Raw genomic sequence first — 22,995 nt, 5'->3', positions numbered from 1 at the left:
CTAAAGCAAGAATATTGATGAGCAACTTTACGCTTTATTGCACCAAAACTTTGCTGTGCTGAATATTCTTGCGCAGCGAAATGACTTGCCAGCTCATAATAATAAAATTTAAATTGCGCCCTCCTATTCTTTCAAAAAATGCATAATATTTTTACATTAAAATTTAATCTTCTGAGAATTTTGTGTATAATAAGAGATATATTTCATATTAAATATGCGAAAGTAACATTTACACTGCAGTCAAATACAATAATGTAACTGTGGAAATGTGAAAACTAAAGCATTTTTGTACCACAATCAGTATGAGGTTTTACAAAAGCGTATGAATACAGAAATTGTACATTTGTCATGTTTTAAGGAATCTCGAGGTACTACGAACATTAATTTTTATTTTCTGTTCTGCATTGTCCATTTGTTTTAGATTGAAATTTTATCTTAAGAAGCTTTGCATAATGATAACTATATTTTGTGTTCTTTAAATATATGAGTGTAATCATTAATATTTATGTGAACAGTAAGTACTGTTAATTTAAAATCAACGCAAAATATACCCTCAACAGCACATTGTGGGCCACGATTTCATGAATATTAAGGCTCCACAATTTTTTGACAAACGGTGCGGTTGTGGAAATATGGTAACCAATGCGCACAGACCGGCTTTACATCCCATTAAGCTTGTGCTCATTGATCTAAAGTGGGGTGGACTTCAAGCCGCCATTAGGTATCGAACCCTAGTTCTTAATAATGGCCGTTCCTTAACAATGTCAGTTTAACACTAAGCTATTCTAACCGTACTGTCAATCAGGGCATAGCAATTGTGGAAATGTAAGGAAAACGGACATTTTTATTCTACAGCCAGTCCACGGTTTTGCAAAAGCGTATTCATGCATTAGTCTTGTTAATTAAATTTATTATGAGGTATTACAAATAAAAATTTTTAGTTTTGGTTCTACACAGCTCATCAATTATCCATTAACATCCCATTTTACATTGAAGTTTATTCTTAAGAAACTAATGAGTATTATGCGGAATAATATTTTCTTTTTAATTAGTATACTGGTATAATCATTATTATTTATTTGTCCAGTACTATCAATAAGACACAGTAAGCAGACTATAAAAAATTACGGATACAATTACGGTAAACCGTCAATTTAGGTGCTTCATCCATAAAATTCTGTTTACCGTAAAATCCATTTTTACTGTAACACATTATACTGTGATTTTTATTGTAATATTTATTTAATTAGAGTGATTAGAGTGATTTACGATAAATTTTTCTGTAAAAATTACGGTATATCAGTTTTTTTGTTTCATGTCAGATTTATCAGATTTTTTGCTTCACTATCAGTAAGACACAGTAAGCAGACTACAAAAATTTACGGATAAAATTACGGTATACCGTCAATTTAGGGGCTTCATCCATAAAATTCAGTTTACCGTAAAATCCATTTTTACTGCAATTCATTATACTGTAATTTTTATTGAAATATTTATTTAATTAGAGTGATTTACGATACATGTTTCTGTAAAAATTACTGTATATCAGATTTTTGTTTCATGACATGTTCTAGGGAACTGGATTTTACGGTAAAAATTTTTTTACGTTACTCCGGAAATCTTTTTGCAGTGTATGAAAATGTAAAGAAAAAGACTTTTTATTCATCAAACAGTTTGAGGACTAGTAAAATATGCGGTGTTCTTCAATTTTGTGTTAGTTTACTAAATATGGGTCAATAAGAACTATAATTTTGAAATTCAGAATTTTTAGGAAACCTTTGTCATATGAACATAAAAATCAACGAAATTAATTGTTTAAATACCATATATTTTGGTTATATTAACCAGAAATATCATTATTATTCAGTACGGTAGTTTCAATAAAATTATTTTAATTTTTCCGTGTTTAATCAAGAGCCTTCCTCAGAATTTAAACACAAAAGAATAGTAAGATAGTAACTAGGGAAACACTTATCTTTGCTTTGTTAATAGATGTTATCCATTGATAAAAATATTTTTCACAAAAAGTACTATATTATTATAGTATATTTTTTATCATTATTTCCTATATTAGTTTTACTTCCTTAAATGCTTATTTTATATATTATCTTAACAAAATTATCCTCAAACAACGAATGAAAAGCAAGTTTATCATAACCTACATTAAATCTTATTGTTGATTTTATATTATATCTAATTTTTAAAAGAAGTTATATTTATTACAAGTAATATCTTATTATCTCTAATATATATTTAATAAAAACTCCAGTAACAAAACTATTTATTTATTTATTTATTTTTCTAAACAACAGATATAAATGGAAAAAATAATACAACTTCCAAAGAAGGAAAGAATGACAAAAGATTCTTAAAGTAAATACTTTTCAGGCTTAAATGCTGGAGGGAAAATATTTGTTTCGTAAACAGAAGTAAATTAGAAAGAGTTCCTGCAGATAACTACAACTTCAACTTCAGCCTTTCATTCTAAATTCATTAAAAGAAAGTTAACGGTAACTGTTTGCTATGAGTATAGAATTTATCGACATGCTTTTCTTGGCAAATGTTTTAAGAAACTTGTTGTTAACAAGCAGAAAGCTTTATATATTTCTTAACAATTTAAAAATATAATAATGTTTCTTCAACTATGAAATATTATGCCATTATTTTTCATATTTGAACATTAACTAACATAAAACAATGTGAAATTTTGACTGATTTTAAAGTAAGATTATAATCTTTGAAATACTATGCAACCTACTTTAAAGATCATAAACTGTATGCAAAGATTAACAAGATAATTAAAATATTATGTAAAAATATGTCTGATGCATTTATAAATTGATCAGATATTTAAAGAATTACTAAGTAATTTATAAACTTTAATATAGCGAATATGGAAGAAAACTAATTATACATTATTAATTTAAAAATAATGTATTGCTAATAAGAGGATAGGAAATCTTGTTTTTCGTTACAATATTAATATTTTTATGAATGTGTTTATGAAATGGTATAATATATACCTTAATAAGACTAAAATTTCTGTTTTCAGTAACAATGAAGAATGTACGGTTAAAATTTTTCATTACCAATAAAGCCGCTCTAAAATTTAGACTTAAGGAGCATATAAATAAATATTTTTTCAAATATATTTTACAGTATTGTAACGTAAATAAAATATTTCTTTACTTAATTTCATTAACATATGGCTGATTCGTCTTAATTGTTTCCTACGTAATCAATAATTCTGGAAATCATCTACAGTCGAAATCACATTGTTGAAATCATTGCTGATATAAATTCAATTTCGACAATGCCAGAATTATTTCCATCCCAGTCGCATTAACTCATCTTGATGCCTTGGAATCTTGCTTCATGCATAAGAATGCTGATTGCCTTGTGAACAACATTAGTTCTTCACCACCTCTCCATTGCATGTGGAAATGCATTTTACACTGATTTGCTCTTATCGGCTACTGTGGTTTTGCTAGTTTTATTACTCACTTTTTTTTTCAATTTTTCATTGGCAACTTTATGTTTTATCTTTCAAATCAATTTTTGCTTTTTCTCATTCACGCCTGGCAAGTCACGAAAAACGGATGCCTATTTTCGAGCGCTTGTTGACTGTTATTTTAATGGTGACTGTTATTTTTAATCTGTAAATTTTTGAAGCGAATAAAGCTTTTAGTCAAGTAATATCTTACCGCTTCAGTTTCTTTGGATTATTTATTTAATAATAAGGCTTTTTCAGTATGTGGCAATTTAAATACCTACAATCAAAATAAAATATGTTAAATAAAAGCAAATCCGAGAAAATATTTCACCTAACTTCTTGTTTGATTGTTTGCTGCCCCCTCAATCAGAAACAAAGTAACTGTAATCGTGTGACTAGGTGTACTTTCTCCCCATATTGACAAAGAACTTAGAAGGCAAGTTTTCAGTTTGATCGAAGTAGAGTCAAGAACACTTCAAGTGGCATCATCAAGTATTTGCTTTCCTAGCCCTTGTTTTTATTCTAAAATAACGTGTTTTTATCAGAGATTTGAGACTCCACGTCTATAACTTATTTTTTTGGTAACTTAATAAAAAAATGTACAGATTTATATAGAATAAAGAAAGTAATAATTGTAATAACGTATTAAATTTTAAACTAATCTTAGCTCGTAACAATTCTGTTTGAAGTAATTTAACGCTTTATTGAATGAGATACAATATTTATATATATGAAATTGTAATAATTATAATTGTAAAACTTGTACATGGAATAGGTAGGCACGAAACACCCAGGATAAGATCGATGGTAAGAAAACTTAAATCCATTATCCTTTAACCCCTTAATGGTCGCATGATTTTGAAGAATGTTGTCATAAAGGAAAATTATATAACACCATGTGTATGTTCAATATATGTATTCAGTTTTTATTTCTTGAGTTTATCATGAATATACATGGTTGTTGAGTTCAAACATCTAGCTTAAAATAAACTATTTCTAAATATATTACAAATAGTCAGGTGTTGACGTTTGGTGAATAGAAGGAGAAATAAACATGATTGCGGGATAAAAAATAGATCGTTGATTCTTTTTGGCACGTTTCGTTTGAATAGCCCAACCAGGAAATATCACGGGCATGAGAAATAGAGGGCGAAACCTAATCCCGTCATTTTGACAAGAGTGAGAACGAAAGAGTTTACGGAGAAGAGAAGTGAAATGTTGGAGAGAGATAGAAGAGAGAGAGAGAGAGAGATAGAAGAGAGAGAGAGAGAGAGTGAGAGAGAGAGAGACAGAGAGAGAGAGAGACAGAGAGAGAGAGAGAGAGAGAGAATGGAGAGAGGACAAATGTAAATAGAGCTTTCATATCACTATAATTTTTCCACCTCATAATGAAACTACGTGACTGGAGGGGCGAAACATGAGAAAAATATTATAATTTTTATTTTTATTTTAATTGAAGAAAATCTATGCTGGAACATTAGAGTCAAAAACCTTAGAATAAGGGTATTTGCTGTTATGCATTTGGTTGTAAAAAATTCTTAAATGACGAGCTTATTAATTTCATTAGTAAGATAAATTATCATTTTTTGGAATAACAATTGCTTTATTTACTATATAAACTAAATTTTGGCATGTTCTTTTTTTTCTTAAACACATGTATCGTGATTATTCCATTTCTTTAACTTTTAAATCTAAATTTATTATTTTTAAAATCATGTTGTACACAAATGAAAGCGAATAAGAACACAGCTTAACCTTAAAATAATATTTTTATTGAATTATTAATTATTTATATATAAAGTTTTTTTTTTTTTAAATTTCAGTGTTAAAACGTAGTAGGCGAAGTTTAAGTCACATAGTAGTTTCACTCCTTTTTTTGAGTATTTACGATGTATTTTTCTACCACAATTTTTTTAATGAATAAATTTAATAATTGCACTGAATCAATTTAATTCCTAAAATACGTTTGATTAGAGAGAAGATTATAGAACTACTTGACAAATCGGTCAACGTTTTTAGCAGTCAATTAGCAGTTCTTTGATGATATCGTCAAATATTTTATTTAAATTGAAATCGTCAGCTGTTTTTAAATTGAAATAATACACGAGAAAATTGAGAGTTACTATCATCAGTATTAAAGCTGGTTAACCTTATCAACGCAGGTGAACTTTAAAGTTCAAATAAAATTAGAAAGTTTTAATGAGCAGGGCGGACTTATTTTTTAAAATTTTTTCAGGATATGCAGCTCATTACATTTTTTTTACCGAATTTTTTTTTTCATATGCATTCATTTTTTTTTAAAATTTTCCTTTTACTTGACGTGTCTAAAATCACTTCCTGGAAATGTTTTAAAAAATTCCGAATACCTGAAAAATGCATTGATGATTTTGCAAGATGAAATATTATTCTAAAATCTGTGTTAGATTAAAATTTAAATTTAGTTAATACTGATAAATCAATTAAAATAATACACAAGGCTGTAACAAATAATTTTTCTGAAATCAACCGAATCATTTGCGATAAGTTTTATTAAAAAGTACATTTTTACCGTCTGTAAAACCATTCAAACATAATTTTTTCTTAAGTTTGTGAAAATTCAATCAATTTCACACTGTTTATGCGTATTAAAAATTGAAATTCTAAAATTATTTTTAATCTAGTAAAGTCCTGTTGAAAAATGATCCAATATTTTACTGTTCCGCTTATTTTAGTAGCTCCTGAAACTTTTGACTTTTTCTAGTGCCTGAGACTAAACACGAACCTAAAACGTAAAACCCAAACGTCATCGCACCATTATAACACTCGACGTCTTTCATGCTCGGGCAAAATCACCGAAAGAGAGAGAGCACGCGACAAAGGGGATTCTGATGTTTGGGAAGAATAAAGATAGGTAAATACAACAACGGGCTTGCTCCATTTATAAAGCTCTAAGTTAACCATTGGAAAGTTTTTAAGTAGCATTGGGTCACGTGCAAGTCTGAAACAACTAGAGAGTCAGTCAGCTGTCGTTGGGATTCAATATTTAGATGGAATAGTAGGAAGCACCCACGATAAGCTTTATTCGAAGAAAAGTTAAACCCAATATTTTTTAACTTCTAAAATGTTTGTAATAGGTGCAAGATAGGAACAATAAGTGAATCAGATAGCCAATGCTAGATTTTGAATTATGAATGGATTATCAAGAAGTATTCATGATAAACATGAGGTCAAGAACGAAAAACAGGGTGTCAAGAAAACCCATTTTCCATTAACCACTGAAAAGTTTTTCAAGCAACAATGTGATAGTTGTAAATTTAAATCAATAAGAGAAGCTAACGTCTATCACTGCAACTCAATCATCAAATGGATTAGAACAAAACACTCTCAATAAGCCTTATAGCAAAAGAAACTGTGAACCAATATGTTTAACCATTTGGAAGTTTCTTTAAGTAGTACTGTGATGGAAGCAGATTTGGAATAGTAGGAGAATCGGGCTGCCATCATTAGGATTTGAAATTGAAATGGATTTTCACAAATGCTCACGATAATCTTGATGGCAAGAAAACATTGAAATGTGAACCTCAAAATGCTGGAAATTTTTTTTAGTTAACATTATGGGTGCACATCTGGAACTACAAAAGAATAGAACAACTATTACTGACATTTGAAGCTGTCTCGCATCATTCGAAGCGAGTCCTCTAAGTTGGCATCACACAAGCAATATATATATAACTTTAGTTTTATTATTGCCTTTTAAAAATACGAAACTGTATCATATACTTAAAACTATTGATTTAATTAGAAGCTTATATGGTCGAAAGAAAAAAGTTTTGTTTTAATTTCATTATTAAAATAACTATTTTTTCTTGAGTTAATTTTGAATTCAAATGGGTTGAAAAAGAATTACTGTGACAACACTAAATTTTGGAAAAATTTTCAGGACAACAACGATTAGATTTAATTAATCTAGATATATTTCAATTGATTTAAATTTATTCATAAATTTCAGAAGAGACTAGAATAATTTTAAGTTGCTTTAATGCTTAATTCAAATTAAAACTAATGTTTCTCTATAGTTTTATCTGGAGCCTATTTATAGAATTGTATGATTTATGTACTCTTTTGTTTAGATTTCCTTAATAAAAAAAATCAAATCTTAAACATGTTTAAACCAGCTTTAAATGAATTTTGAAAACGTCCGGCATCTTTAAAATGGTCTTAGTTTTTAACTTTTGTATTTATTAAGACACTATCGTGCCTTAATTATTATGCTAATAAGCATAAAATTTTCTTAGTTTAGGGAAATTTCTCCATAATAAGAGTTAAAGTCAAAAACCAAGTTTGATTTTATTTTTTTATAGAAATTATCTTATAAAGTATCCATATCATGCAGTTAGGAGACGTGGTGTTAAGATTGAGGAAAACCACAATAGTCCCCCTCAAGAACCACTAAAATAGAACCACGCTTAACACTAAAAGCTGATAATTATAACTCAAATCCTTTCAGGAGCAAACGATTTGATGTGATGTATATTTTCTCCACCTTGAAAATAAACCTCAAATTTGCAATTTTCAAATTTAATGCTTACTATTCGTTTTTTTCCTTTCTTTCCTTTTGTTTACTTTAAGATAGTTCATTCCATTTTCAAATTCCATTTAAAAATATTAATGATTAAACAAAGTGAACAAAAATAACGATTAATATTACACACACATATAAACGTCTGCATTTCTAAACATTTTTATTGTAGACAAGGCTTTTAATTTCCGAATATGATATTAAAAGACAAAAAGAAATGAAAACAAATATTATTGTTCAATACCATTAGTACAGCTCAATATGGAATGTCATTGTGGAAAACCAATATCATAAAAGCCATGCAGCTTCAAAATAAATTGCGTGACAGGCAAAAAAATCGATATCAAACAGCTCGTTACGATACTAAATCGATAACTTTGCTTAGAAAACTAAGAGCTTAAAGCTTTTGAGAAAATTCCTCTAATCAATTTAACGAAGGGAAAAAGATATAATGTTTCAAACGAGTTACTTTTTAAATAAATCACGTGAGAATTTGCAGATGAGGAGATAATTTGGTCTTACGCCTGGTTTGTTTTTCCAATTATACATACTCAGCTGATAACGATTATATCTTGCAAATAAATCGATATCTTTTTACAAATAATCTGCATTAGTAAACCTGAAAACGTGGTAATGGGTTTGAAAGAAGGCTGCTACTGAAAATAGTTGTTTATGCTTTTGTAAATTTAAATCATTAATTACTTAACATAAATATTCGTTTGCTTTAAACAAAACGATACTTAAATATTTTCGGTGAATCGTTAATTATGGTATTTCAAAATACAGATGGAACTTTTGTACAGTTTTTTTTAAATCACCGCAAACTGAATAATCATTTGTAATTTGGGTAATACTTTTAGAATGAAAATACACATGTAATATAAAGGGAAAAATATCTTATTTTAAAATACAGTTTATCTTTCTTTTTTTTCTTTGAAGACAAATTGCGCGTTTGTTTGTGGATCATTTGTTTAGAGTAAAATTTTCCAATAGCCTATCCTCGATTCATACAAAACACTGATTTGTTAACACTATGGAAACGTAGGCAAGTTTTTAAAATTTATTCAAAATTTTAAAAATACTCTCGTACGTGTTTTTTAGTGTGGTACGTGTGATTAATTTTAAATAGCATTATTAGCATAAGTTTATTTATGAATTGAATTCCGTTTCTTCGTTTCTGTATTATTGGTATACTGTGAAATTCTCCAATAGCCCGTTTACAATTTTTGCGATACAACGAACTTGCTCGCATTTTAGGAACGTTGGCGTAACTTCGATTGTAATCGACATTTTGAAATATTTCCACTTTATAGATTTTTTTAAAATTAAGGTACAATATAAGTACAATTTTCTTCTGAAAGCATCTAATTTTATAGAGCAATTAGTAATTTAAACTTTTCCCCCCAGAAAACTGTTTAAATAGTATTAATTATTTTCCTGTTTGTCTCAAACAATTCATAAAAAAAATGTTGCAAATAGTTGGTTTTTTTTTTCAGAATATGTTTTATATGCTTTGGTTAATAAAAATGTTTTTTTTTAAATAAAGACAAATTATTTTTTAATTATTTCTTCCATTAAATTGATTTTCCTGCAGCAATATATGATAAATATTATTTATTTACAGGAATGTATGTATAGTGCTGTATTTTGGACAACTTTATATAAGGAAATAATTCAATTTATGTCATTTATATATAGTAGAATAAAATAAAATTTTTCAATTATATATTAACAACCTATTACTACAAATTAACAATGATGCTCAAAAATTCTTAATAAGTATATACTTACACGGCGAAAGTAAAATTACTGTACTGCAAAATACAGTACACAATGACGATTCCGGTAAAAGAAAACATCAATTTTGGTTAATTAAACTAAAATATAAAATAATTTAAACCATTCATTTGTAACTTTACCGTTCATACGTCAAAAGTTAATTGGATATCAAAAATATTTAATAAAAATATTCAGCGAAAATATTTAATGTTAATGTTAATCTAAATTATCGTTCTTATCAAAACACATTTAGTAAAAAATACAAAACTGAAAGCCGAATAATGGCGTTTAACCGACTAAAGGACTTTTATGGCATGCTAAAGTATTAATGTAAAATTTCCAAATTTTACTATATTTACAGAATTTTACCACATAATATAAAATGTTATTTAAATGATAATTTTAACAAAATTATTAACAAAGTGCTTCACTAAAAATAACCAAACCTTTTGGTGTTCCGATAGTGCCAGAAACGCTGTAAGTTTTATTTTATTTTACCATACTTTCTTTTCAGTGCAGAAATTTAAAAGAATATGTTCCGTAGTTGTTATTAAAAACAAAGATCGACGTGTTTTGAGTGTTATAAAGAATGAAACCGTTTAACTGATGAAAATGGAACAGGTTAGAAAAAAAAAAGAATTGATCATGGAAACGTATTTTATCCCGATAAGCAGTGCCTGCATGGTTACCGCGGCTTTCCTCCTTCTCTCTTTCTTGTACAATATTTTTCCTGAATTTTTTTAATTAGCAACTTGACTTTTTCCTGCTTTTAAGATGTTTTGTTTTGATCATTCATGTGGTGTTGTCCCGACAACAGACATCGTTTTGATTTCGTAAAACATATCAACTTTTTTATTTATTTTAAATTTGAAGAGTAGGAAGTTTTTATTTTCTGAAATATATTTCCTACTTCTTTTTGATCACTTGTTCCATCTTATATACATACACTAAAAAACGCGAAATATTTGTGATTGTATATTTAGCTCAAAAGATGTTTTTAACGGTTATAAAAAAGTGGATTTTAAATATTGCTTGTCAGCGCGACATTTTTAACTTCTCATTTATATCTGATTCACTTTAAGACATTAAATATTATACAATATTCTTGCGCATGAACATTTTGCTTGAGCTATATTTTTTAAAATCTGAAAATGAAAACAATCCTATTTCAAGTTGATTGGAAAATTAAAAAGGTTAAACCACAATCAGTTTCAAAATTGTCAGCTGAAGAATTAAGTACAAATCCACCGAGTATTTGACTATATTGAAAATGGTACAGTTTTTTCCTTCTACAATCTGTAACAAATTTCAGATCAATTCGCAGTAAAAGCTATTGGCATTCTGGGTGTATCACCAGTGAAATACATTTTACCGTAAAATCTATTTTTAGTGTAAATTTTTTTCCGCAATTTTTAAATTAGCAGCTATTTAGTTAGAGTGGTTTTAATTTTACAATGAAAATAGTGTCTACAGAGTAAAGTGCAGGTACCGTATTTTTATCTGAAACTTTTTACAGAGCACGGAAACAAGAAATAACGTAAATAAAATTTAATACCAGATACTTTTATGCCATCACATTACAAACTTATTTTGTAAAAAGATATATTTGAAAGTTCATTGAAAAAGTTCAAAAGTTAATCAAAAACCAAAGGATATTGCAACAGGTTTCTGCTTCAGAATTTGCGAATGGGGTAAAGGCAAGTTTTTCCGAAAGCACAAGAATTGACGTCATATTCCCCAAACTTAATGCCAATTTATTATTTTTCACCTGGTCTATTTTAATTGCTTGAATTTATGTTAAACATTACACCTTTATACCATAAAATATCATAAAATCTTTGATTCTATAAAACTCCTTGCTCTTGAAACATGATAAATTACACCGCGGAACAAACATTTTTGTTGCATTAATACAATTTTGCAACAATGCATACAATTTATACATTTATTTTGTTGCATTATACAACTGCCTGATATTGCCTGAATCGGATGTGAAGATTTCAAATTTTAAACCTTACTTTTAAGGCTACAATTTTTTTTGCAAAATGACATGCACATCTGATAGGTAGGTACTTAATTTACGTCGCACTAGAGCTGCACAATAGGCTATTGACGATGGTCTAGGAAGCATCCCTGAGAACGATCCGAAGACATGCCATCGCATTTTTGATACTCTGAAAAGGAGATGACTCCCCTGCTATGGTAGCCCAACCACCAGCACGTGAAATTGAGCACTTTACGGTAGAACAGTTTAACAAGAACCGAAACCACTCACTCTCGGTACCTACGCAGGGTGATCAAAGTGTTCACCTACCCGCTTACTGACCGCAGCCAGTGATGCTTGACTTCGGTTTTCCACTGGGAATCGTGTCTTTACGATCAGTCCACTGCAGGACGCATGAGCTTCTGAGCAGGCCATAATAGTGCTCTTAACTTCGTTTGACGACATTTCTGGATATGGATTTTTATGTAGTTTTCATTCTGTTGACGTGCTCTAACGCTCTTAGAAGTTTGTCACAACATCTATGTGAGCTCTTGTTTAATATAGTGTTTCTAAACTTGTACATTTTGACTAATAAAAAACAGAGAAATATGTAATTTATAAAACTGTAGCTTGGAGAGTGAAACTGATAGCACATTTGACATCAGCGATACGAAAGGATCTAAGATCTGTTAAAAAAAATATTGCTACGGAAAACTGCTTCCCAGTGTTATGAATAAGGTGAACAGAGACCCAGGTAGAGTTTTGTGACGAATATAAAGCTATGCAATATGATCAAAAGTATAAATATGTTATACAGTTAGAAATTTTTTTATGAGTAATTGAAAGTTTTTTAAGATTTGTATTAAGTGTATCCAAGTTATTTAAAATAATGCCCATATACTACTGGAAAAAAAATAATTTATGAAAATCTTTTAATTACTAAATAAAATGGAGAATTATAAAGCGAATAAAAAATTACTCGCCCTCCTTCAATGGTAGGCCTAGAGAATAACTTCATTAGGAAGCAATTATTAAACTAAAATGTTGTGTAAGCCGGATAAAAGCTTTTGCTTTGTGTTTCCTGTTTATTCGTAAAACCGGAGATTGCTTGTAAAAAGTGGAAAATAAATAATTTTATGGGAAATGCGAGTTTTTCCTTTAGTAACAGCAAATTATTTTTCGTTTTATTGCATGGAAAGGTTACGCTGCGGAACTAATTTATATTTACTTCGCATCTAATGTTTACGACGGAAATGGTGTAAAAATGTGCAATTTTTCCAGAAAAAAAATTTATTACTTTATTTTGTGAAATTCTTGGCTGTTTTCATTCTTAAGAAATTTATTACAAAATAGTACAAAACATGCTATCTTCATTAATTTCACAAATGCGTTATTTTTAACGTTTATATACTTTTAAAAGTTTTCCTCATAATTGCATAAATTTTCAAAAATTGGTGTTATTCTAAAGTTACTTATATCTTTCCGTATAATTTAAAAAGCTCACTTTTCCTGCACAAAAAACTTAAAATTATATTACTGTAAAAATAATTATTTAATAACTTTTAGTATTAAATTTAGTATTTAGGACAATTAGTTTTAATTTCAGAAACGATATTTTTTTAAGATTATTAAAAATTATTGCAAAATAAATTAAGGTTAAAAGCATGAATTACGCTAAATATTTCTAGAAGAGGGGATATATTTTTCTTAAAAAAATTCTACAATGTACAGTGCATAAATATGGTGCTAAGGAAAAAGAAGTCTTGAAAGTTTTTTTAATTGTTATTATTATAGTCAGTAGTTTGATACTTAAAACTCGAGAAGAAGTGAAGTGGTTATATTTAACCATGCGATGATTTAATTTGCTACTTGTAAGCAACGTGACTTTGGTTGCTACTTGTGAGCTTATGTGATGAACCTGATTGACCTATGAATCCTCAAATGCCTTAATTTACCTACAATGAAGTCATTTGCATGCGTCCTATTTATTTACAACTAGTGAAAAGCTTATGAATATCGATTACAGCTGAAGATAAATTTTATTTATTTTTCTTTGTATTATGAATTTTAACATATTGGTTTGCCAACAGAGAATAATTGGATGCTCAAATGAGTAGATTTTGATGACAATCTTTCTTAATAAAAAAAATAAAAAACTGCTTTGCAATCTGAGTTTTTTAAACTCAAATTACAATTTCAATTTTATATAATATTACGAATATGATAAAATTCTTAAGACAGATAGACATTTTTAATAATTATAAGTTAAAAAATACCTCATTAGTGAGATTGTTCCATCTCCATGATACAAGAAATATGCAAATCATAATAAAAGTTTGTATAATTTAAGACCATTGAAAATACGATCAATTAAACAGTGAATTAAAAGACGAAATTTTTTATACATTATTATCGAGTAATTATCCAAAAACAATTAAGTATGGTATTTAAAGAACATTTCTTAATTTAAGAAATGTCACCTAAAATTTAACTATTTTTTGAAATGGAAATTTGTGTCATGAATTTCATCTCCCTATTTCAAAAATTAAAATTTTTGAAGCCTAATTTAATTAAGGAATTATAATTATTTGCTGATTATGACATAAGTGTGTGATTGGTTGACTCTTGATGACCAAAAGTGTCAAACTCAAACCAAATTATGCATTTAAAGCAGAATGATGGAACATAGTTATAAACTAAGTATGACGCAAAGTGTAAATTATAGTTAAAAAAGAATAGAGAGGAATAGTGTGAAAAGATTGATGAAATGTCTCTAAACTGTATTTATTTCATGAAGGAGATAAATATAACAACATTGAGTATTCACGCAACCACCCTTACTGTACCAACACCCATACCATTGTTCATTATGTATCTACCATCTACATACATTCTTCTGCGTGTGTATATATATATATATATATATATATATATATATATACAGTTGAAAGAAGTTTCATTCAAGAAAAAATATGTTTCTCTTTTAAAATATAGTCTATTAAAATTAATCGGCATGTTTAAGGTTGGTCTTTCAGTGAATTTATATTGCACGTTAATATGCAAAAATTTTACAATTAGCTGCAAAAGTTATTAAGTTATTCTGGTTTCAGTTCATTCAATGTACATTAAATGAAATTATTTTTTTGTCAGGGAAGTTTTAATTTCACATCTACTGTTCCTCAAGTAGTTGACTTCGGCATGAATTTGTGGCATTCGAGAATCCCTTCCAGCATTAAGATGTCAGCTCGCCTTTTCCGATAATTAACTGGAAGCAGAAACTACTTGACTGCTAGTCTATTTATATCTTACAAAGTTTCTACATCGAATAATTACCATAAATCTTCCTGATATCAGGCATAAATATCAGACCTTATTAAATATTCCAGAAATGGCAGGAAATAAATGAAGTCTGAATACATCTTCGAGCACCTAGGTTTCTGTTAAATTGTTGCAAATAAATTAGACATTATTTAAAATAAATGACTTTACCGAGTTACTATATAAAGTAATTGTAATTACTGTAAATAGCATTATTTTGAAGCAAATAAGAAGTTACGAGAGAAGTTTAGACTTTCCCCTTAATTTAAACAATGCATAGAAATAATAATTAGTAGTAATTGTATTACTGCTTTCGTTGATTATACAATTGAAATCATCATTTTAGTTTATAAAATAATATGAAATTGGAAATGATAAGTAAGATAAGGGATAATTTCGACATTATTATAATTATAAGTTATAACAAATGAATATTTCTCCTTTATATGATACAAATAACGTGGATTAAACATAAATGCAATCAATATTAAAAGTAATCATAAGTAATCAATCAAATAAGAACACTGTAAAAATTCTGGATCAAATTACGATATAAAGTTCTGGCATCAACCATAAAATCCATTTTATTTTTTATCCATTTTAATCGTAAAATATTATACAATAATTTTACATTTATATTTATTTAATTAAAGTTATTCAGTTATTTTAAGGTATCTATTACTCTATAAACTACCGTATATAAAATTTTTGTTCCAAAAAAATTTTTTTACGGTAAAAAGTACCAGTACCCTGAGTACCAGTATTTTTTACCGTAATTTTCCTCGGAAATTTTAGCTTTGTGCAAGGAAACATTAAATTTTAAGGAATAGTAAAGTTTGCAACAACATAGATAGAAATTAAAATTTTAGTGGTACAGCTGATGATTAATAGTAAAATATATAATAATTCAAACGAAAAATACAATGGGAAAAGTATCACACGAAGAAAAATATTACATATAGATATAAATAAAGAGTACTAAACAATAATGGAAATGTGTTAATAAAATTTAAAATAACGAGTGTGTTGATATTTAAATTCATTAAATAGTTCGTCCGAATTCTGTCGCATGTGGAAAGAGTAATGCACAGAAAGATTGTATCGTTGAGCATTTAATATTTGAATGACAAGAGGAAAAATAATTTATGTACTTTTTTCACACATTCAATAGTGTTACCGTATGTTGCCATCTGAAGAAAACTAAGTTTCAATAAATGCAATATTACGTTATAAAATTTAAGATGTACATTTTCTGCTCTATTTTTTTCTACAGTATATTCTATTTTTAAGTTTTTAAGCCTTATCGCTTTTGCTCATGAAAACAAAATCTAACTCAAAGCTATGTAAAGCAAATAAAAAAAAAATGTATAATAATAACTAAAAATAAAAAAAAATAAAATTGTAATAGCTTTCGAGTATATTATTTGAATTTCGAAATTTCAAAAAATTCATGTTAAATTTATAAATAAAAAAGGCTCTTTCAGCAACGTCAAATTTCAGCTCCTTTGATGTATTTATGTTGGCTACAGAGGAACTATAGTTTGTTACTTTTTGCTAGAAAACTTACTTTTGCAATATTTTGATGTACTAACTTTTTTTAAATAATTTTTGAAGAGACTGTTGAATTCAAATTTTTTTTTATTCTAGCCTATCTCAATTTTTACAATTCTTCATAATTTCAAGTTTCTAAATTTTGGTAAATCTTTGGACTGCAAATAAAATATCAATGTAAATAGAAATATTAAAAAAATATATATAATGTAAAGATTTTATCCAAAACAGGGGAGACGACAGAGGCACTTACAGTTTTTTAAATTTATATATATGCATATATGTGTAAATATTTATATATATGGAGTAATTAAATATTGAAAAACATTATTTTTGAACGAATTGTACTAATTATAATTATTTTTAAATGAATCTGCTCAAATTGTTTTAAGTAACTCGCGTTGTAGATGTTAGTTCATTTTATTAGTTATCATATGTCTGTGCATTTAAAGTAAAGACAAAATACGTTTTTAAATAAGTTAAGAGCATTATTATTTTCTCTCAAAAATGTACTATTAAGCAACAAAAATTATTTTTTGCTAAATTTAAATATAATGTAGCTTTTAAATGGCTAAGTCATTTTTAATTAGCATAGTTAGAATTCTCTAAGAAATCCCGCAATTAAAATGTAATAAAAAGAAACAGAGTCGTTATAAGAAGTAAAAACATTTTTAAAACAATTGTACAGAAGTAAAAAGAGATATATTTATCCTTCTGCGTAAAGGAGCAGTAAGATTTCTTTTCTTTTTCTTCCACATAAAAATACATTACTGTGTCAAGCTAATTTATTTTGGAGGGAATAAATTTTTTTTTTATATGCAGTTCTTCTTTCACGAATTATTCTTTTAATTTAAACAAATAAAATTTAAATTATTCTATTGTCAAAATATGCAATAAAAAACAGAAAAAATACGTTATTTGCTTAAAACTAGAAAAAAAATGTGAAATGCATACTAGGCCGTTATGTTTTTCGTTTTTAAAGACAAACAATAACATTTTGTATTAAAAAGAACAATATAAACACATTACTTTTTAATTTGGTTGGAATTTAATGAAATAAAGCAGTTTTTTAAAAGATGACCTAAAATATGTAGATTTTTCATTTTTCAGATGTATTATTGAGTGTTTTTAATTTCTAAATAAACATAATAAAAACTTGTTTAATGAGTTGAATTTTGTATGAATGTTTAAAATTATTATAATCCATATGTTCTTATTGAATGGCGCATCTAAAAGGGAACAGATTTTAATCCCATATGACAAATAAACTGGAGTTTCATTATTAAAGCACCTCTTTATTCAAGGAAAACTCAATTAAATTAACCAGTGTTGGAGGGCAATATTTTTATATAAAAATATTGCCCAAATATCACCAAAAAATATTTTTATATAAAATATTGAAGTATAAACATCAAATTACAAGTCGGGAAAGTATCCTTGGTGTAGTTAGAAAAAATTCGAGAGCGAGTAGCATAAATGAGACAACAATAATAAAATACAGAAAAAAGTATCGAGAAGATGTAATATTTAAATATTAATTGAGCTAACCAGACTTGTGAAAGATCTACTCATTGCTGGAGATCAAACAACGAAGAAAAAATTGCAAACTAATGGAATTAAAAAAAACTGAGCATGAATTGGAAAACAAAAGAAAAATATCGAAATCTTTGGAAAATTTTGGATTAGACCTAAATCCAGCAGCAAGTGAATAAGTAAATTATGTTCTGATAAAAAACAACAGCTTTTTAAACAATAGCTTTTTTTAAAACTATTTTGTGTATAAAAGATAAAGCAAGAATAATCGTAAAAATTAACAATATTAAAAATGTTTTGAAAAATTAGAAATATTTAATTTATAATTTTATTAGTAACTAAAAATAAATGGTGATTTGCACTTGCTCCTTAAGTAATTAAAACACTTGACGGAGAAAAACGTTTTGGTAAAATCACCGTAATATTTGATATTTCTGGTAAAGTCCGTGGTATAAATTTCAGGATCCTATCACAAATGGTCCTGAATTTATAAAAGAGAGAAACAAATACACTATTTCTAAAAAAATAAATGAATAAATAAATAAAATCTGTATTCTATGGTTATGACATTTCTGGTAAAAAAAAAAGTATAATTTTGTTAGCAAAATCAACATATCATTCACTTGAACCATTCATTTGGCAACTTTTCTGTTAGCATGGTAACGACTTACCTGAAATTCTGGCTCTCAAAATTATAGTTTTTATAACCACACATTTAATAAAAAATACAAAGATGAAAAGTAAATTTAACCAAATAAATGTTTTTTATGCCATGGTTTTGATAAATTTTCCAAATTTTAAGACATCAATCAAATTCTATCGCATATAAGGCAACATTTTAGTGCTAATTTTACCAAAACCTTTACCAAAGTGTATAGGTAAAAATTATAGAGATTTTTTGGTGTTACCATACATCCCAGAAACACTTTAAATTTTACCATACCCTGGTAGTTTTGACCATATATCTTTTTCAGTGCTTACACTCATAAAAAAAATATTTTTCATAAGTAAAAAAATATTCATATAAGTATATATTACGCTTATATAAATAAAAAATATTTAAGTTCAGAATAAAAAGTTCCTGTATGAAATTCAGAAAGGGTAAAAAAATTCAATTGAAGATTTTGTATTTACAGATTACACTCCGAGAACAAGGTTATAAACTCTGATTTGTAACTTCCATTTATTATTATAACTGGAATATTAACTACTTTTACTATATTTAAAATATTAGATAAATAAAATGTATACAGTAATATATAACATATAAAATGTATTAGATAAGTAAAATTAATATTGACGTATCTATAATTTATGTTCAAATTAAGATATCTTATATTTATTTTCATATTTAGAAATTGATTATTTTTAAATTTTCATATATTTCATTTCAAAACTTGGGTAACTATTATTCGTTTTAATACCATCAATCTTGCTTTGTCGGAAAAATAGATATAATTTAAGTATTCGAATTTGTATAGTAAAATGTAGATTACGAATTATTTCTGTTTGAATATTAAAGTTTTGGGATGGTAGCATCTGGATCAATTTACGTACTGACTTTATTAAAATCTACAGTGCGTGCTAATGGCAGAGTTTAGACGTTCCGAAAATTCTAATTGGGGTGGGAACACCCCATTTCGCTTTCATTATACAATAATTTGCTCAGGTATGGGAAATTCTGCTGTATAGACATGCTTCATTTATACAATTAAATCTTGGTTATATTTTACTACAATGCACATTTGAGAGATCGGCATTAATTATTAGTTATTTCTAAAGCATAGTTAAATTTAAAGATCATATATGTACATAATATTACAATGGATTAAATATATATTTTCCTCAACTATTAGATTATTATTTAATTCGCGTAAAATGAAATATTATATAGGTTCTTAAATTTCAAATTAATTAAGAACCGAATATTAAATTAACGCATTTTGATAATTTTTTAAGTAATTATAATTATAATCTGTAGTAACAGTGTTTGATGAAGTAATAAATTCTTAAAATATCCTTAAAAGGGTGAAAAAATGTTTATAAATGGAATTTTTTATGCGTAATTGAACAAGAATTTCAATCTGAAGCATTATTTCTTTTTCAAAAATTTTCTAAGCCTTTTAATTACATTTAAAGTTGTATAGTAAATTAAATTCAGTAGTAAATTTTTGAAATTACAGAGTTGATTTTGAAATTCAGCTCTTAATTCTTATTTGATCAGACTAAGTAGTATTTAGGCTAAGTAGAAGAAGTCCATAAAGTTTTTTCAGTTTTCTACAATTATGAATAGCTCCTTTCAGGGGTGGATAATACACATATTATCCTGGAAACTGTGATCCATTAAATAATATAACCGTTAACAGGATTGATAGTTGTAAGAAAAGGGTGGCGCTTCTAAAGATTTCAAAAAAATGTCTTAATATTTGAAGAAAAATGTCCAAAAAATCTCAAATGTTCGAAAAATAAAAAAAAGATATCCCAAAATTCGTAACATGATTAAAAACAATAAAAAATTCCCTAAAAATCTATAAAATTGCTTAAGACAACAAAAATCCAAGTCAATCCTATTTCATCAAAATCCGGGCTTTATTGAACCTTCATTCATTTTATTCTTTTCTAAAATTGTAATACAACGATTCCATAAAAAGCAAGAATAATTTTTTAAAGATTTTATTTTTTCACAAACTCATATTTCAGTTAAACTTTTAACACAATATTTATATTTTTTTTTTCAAAAATTTTTGTAAAATTCAATGATTATTTATAAAAAAAGAAACAAAAAGATGCATTACCACAGATGCATTACCACGTGATCGTGCATTACCAGCTAATACAGTCACCAAGTATGCTTTATGACAGATGCAGCAATACTGTTTTGATGAAAATTGAAAAAAAAAGGTTTTCCTTTCTTAAATTTTAGGGGAAGCATTTTGTAAAAGGTAAAGTTTTTTGAAATCACGACTATAAAATTTCACCAATTATAGCACTTTCGATTGTTCATAAAAATTCAATATATTTACGATGTCAGTATGATAGCATGAAGAATGCTGTGCAAATTTCGTTCTAACTACTCCAGAGTAGAGCAAATTAAAAATTAAAATATTTTTATATCGAATTTTTATTATATTATCGAATTTTTTCATCGTGCGCATCATCTTTACTAATTTCTTTAACTTTGCTATATAAACTACGTACTTGAACTCTTCATGCCTTTAATCATTTAAGACCTGATTTTATTTCATCAGATCTTTTTGCTCATGGTAACTGTTATTGTTTCTGGACACTATCTTGGATGCATCAATTTGCTGTGACTCATTTGAAACTCTGTGACTCTTTTGTGTGTTTATCTGGGTCTCTCTCTTGATCTTTTTCCTTCCGGAGCCATTATTAGTGCAACAGCTGGTATTTAGTCCGTAGAAATCTGTAAAGGAATGTCCAATCTAGTTCTATCTGTGCTTTAGAATTTCATATTAAATTTTTTCGGTTCTAATGCTTTTTAAAAGATTTTTACTGGTTATTTTGATGGGTTGATAATTTTAAATATTTAACTCAGGTATTAATTATTAATCAATTATCTCACAATTTATTAAACATAAAGCCTTTTGTTAGCATTTTTTTACATTATTATAAATTTAATTTCAAACAATCAAAAACATTTGTTCAAAAATGAATATAAATATTAACTATAAATCACTAAAAAACATTTTTAGAAATTAAACAGAGTTGTTTTGCTTACATTAATTTTAAATGTCAACATTTTTAGAAGGGAGACACATTTTTGTGGCAGCTTAAAAAAAGTGGAAGAAAAGAATGTTTTTGATTTAAGGAAAAAATGAAAAGTTAAAAAAGCTTGTTAAATATTTACTTTTTTTGTATAAGAAATTGCGAGAATCAAAGTTTTCTTTACTTTTTGTGGTAACTAGCCCTCACTCATAGAAATAATTCGAAAGATAAGCCTTCAAATTAATTAAGTAAGTAACATTAAAGTATTAATATTATGAACAATTAAAAAATAATCTATTTTCTAGAAAGTGTCACAAGAGTGATTTAGCATTAGATTTCTGTAGCTTTGAACGGAGTTCATCAAAACGAGAATTTAATTGTTATATACATTTTTGGGATCTTGTTTGATTTGGAAGTTGAAAAATAAAAGAGATATTGAACTAGTTAAAATAAAGTAAACAGCTATATAATTAAAACGTATTTGAAACAATTATTATATATTTTCATTAAAGTCCGTACGTACATTATCGTCTCTCTTTGATTGGAAATCATAGAATATATTTATTCAAGTTTCATATTTGTATGCTTATACAACATAAAATAAACCCGAAAAAAACACCATAATTCTAAAGCAATTAATTGTATTTCAAAATCACTTAATGCCTATCTTATATTTTATGTAGCATATTTTAAAGACCTTCTCTTTAACAGTGTAATTTTTCTTTTTTGCATAATCGTTTTTTACGCATTTTCCTTTTTTATTCAAATTGAAAACAATTAAAAATACCATTCAGCGGAACTTTTCATAATTAGTTTTTAATTGTGTTTCTTTAATTATCCATAGAGCTCAATGGAATATACTACTCCCACATAATTTGTCTATAGTTCACACATTTTACGTGCCATGAAATTTGAATAAATTCAATTCCAACGTCTCGTAGATTTAATAATTGTGCCACTGGGACTTACTAAGACTTCATCCTGGCATTAGGAGAAATGCTTCAACCTAACATTAATTAACTTCGGGGCAGAAACTTCCTGACCACTGGTTCA

The sequence above is a fragment of the Parasteatoda tepidariorum genome, chromosome 4 (assembly GCF_043381705.1).
Source record: "Parasteatoda tepidariorum isolate YZ-2023 chromosome 4, CAS_Ptep_4.0, whole genome shotgun sequence".
Lineage (NCBI taxonomy): Eukaryota > Metazoa > Arthropoda > Arachnida > Araneae > Theridiidae > Parasteatoda > Parasteatoda tepidariorum.
Note: the sequence above shows the minus strand (reverse complement) of the source record.